Source organism: Papaver somniferum, chromosome 9 (genome assembly GCF_003573695.1).
Source record: "Papaver somniferum cultivar HN1 chromosome 9, ASM357369v1, whole genome shotgun sequence".
Taxonomy (NCBI): Eukaryota; Viridiplantae; Streptophyta; class Magnoliopsida; order Ranunculales; family Papaveraceae; genus Papaver; species Papaver somniferum.
In genome coordinates, this window is record NC_039366.1 from 39,083,913 (window position 1) to 39,086,188 (window position 2,276).

Genomic DNA, 2,276 nt, shown 5'->3' on the forward strand with positions numbered 1-2,276 from the left:
CCTGATCTGTAGCTTTGCCTGGGTTATCAAGTGTCCGACTTGTCTTCTCTGTTTCAATTTCAAATAACAAACATTCAATATATAATGCTAAAACCATTAACAAAATCGTAATTGAGTAACAATACGCACCAAGTAATCGAGAGCCGTATCTTTGTCCTCTATCTTGGGCCTCTCATCTACTCGTACACTCGAGTATGCATAACTTTGAGGTACCACGGTATGTAACCCGAAAGTGTCTCGTCATATGCTCGAGATGGATCATCCAAATGATATCTGTGAAACGCTCTGTCGTCCCAATAATCACATGATGGTAAAGGCTTGTGAACAATGACAATATCATTATCATATGATTTGGTTTTTGTCCAATTGATGTTGAACATCTTGTGCGCCTTTGGGATTTTTTGTACGTAAACGCATTGTCTTGCAACTCTCGTCGGGTTGTACATTACATATCCTCTTGGGTGAAACAAAGGCCCACAAAATTCACTTTTCTCTCTGCATCCAACCTTCTTTCCTTTTCCTTTAGCCACATCCTGCTTGTACGGATCAAAGACAACATCCTTCGTCGTCAAGTTGTCTAACTGGCGTCTCAAATTCAGAAAATCCCTTTTTTGTTTCTTCGGCTTACTTCTGTATTTGTAATTGTCTCCATAATTCTCTCTGTCCCATTCCTTGTTCTCAAAAGACCTTTTAGAAAATATTGGGAAGTGCAAATATATTCACGCCTGCAGAAAAGCCATATTCCCTCCGAGTTGGTTCCTGGCTGCCCTAGAATCCTTTCTCAACTCCTTCAACGAGTGTGCAAGCATGGCAGTACCACAAGAGTATTCGTGCATCTTGTCAAATGGTTGCAACAACTGGATAAAGTTGGCGCTCACACGCGCACCAGAAATGTCGGGGAAGATAACAGCTCCCAGGACATAGAAGACATACGCATTGGCCGTGGCGATGATACGTTGTGGCGTCACCTCTTTTCCCTCAGCACGAAGCTTCTTTATTACCATTAAGTTGTCCCTCAGCTTCGAGAGATGGAATATCCCCTGCTTTGACTTGCATACTTACATCTCCTTCTTGGTCTTCTCCTCATCCCATTGGAACACTTCCTTGTCCCCACGCATAAATCTTGTCCCACGCAAGATCTTTCAAGTACCCTTTGTGCTTCACGGCTTTACCTTCTATGCTTAGCCCGGTAATGAACTTCGCATCATTTGGAGTTATCGTCATTTCTCCAAACGGAAGATGTAAAGTATCCATTTCTCCATAGTATCTCTCGGCAAAGACGGAACAAAGAGATCTGTCGTAACCAAGGTGGTCCAAATTGTCGACCGCTGGTACCAACCCTGTAGAATTGACTAGCTCGACTACTTCCGGAAGTTCTCCTTCGGTGGATTCTGGTGCTATAAGTGGCCATTGCCTCATCATACTCACTGACGTTCCTAGCTTCATAAGACGAACGACATCCTTGTGATCCTATAAAACAAAACAACCACAATGGACAATCAAAACACTACACAGATAATAATGTTTACATCACATAGCATAAGGTTTAGGTACTTATTATGGTATTGTAAACGACGGAGGCCCAACTGCTTTTGCAACCCCATAATACATTTCCTCCATCACCGGGTATCCCTAAAGGTGGATCATCAGGGCCACGAGCAAACATCTTCAGCGGGTCAGGCATGTGGTCACCTTTGTTCTTCTTTGCTCCCGTAGGATCAGAATCTCGCAGCAATAATGTCTCAGCGAAATTATCAACAACACAACACAACAGCGTCGCAGAACAATTTCAGAAATGACATAATAAACGACGTCAGCTAAAATCATGAGAAAAATGTGATGGTCCTGCCAAAATTAGAGAGTTTGCGAGATTAACATTTGTAAGGTTGCGAGAATGTCACAAGCCATATCCGAAAATAAATGATAGATTAGCTGTCATCCACTATGTACTTCCCTATAAATAGTCGTTCAGTTGTAAAGGAAAAGAGAGATCTTTTTCTAGGTGAGAAGCAAGTAAATAGGAGAGAGAAAATCTAGAGTAGTGGTGATTCTTGATTCCTTTATCTTTTCTTGTAAGATTATTCAAAGATTCATCAATAAAATTAAGATTGTTAATCTAAAATGAGTTGAATGTTAATGAAATCATATGAGGGGTGTAGTGTAGGATTTCCTGCAACTACATAATGGCGCTAGAAACAGGAAAGCTGAAGATCGAAAGTTGAAGATTGTTGTTGAGATTGTTCAAATCAAGAAAGTGATTAAACAAATCAGTGAAC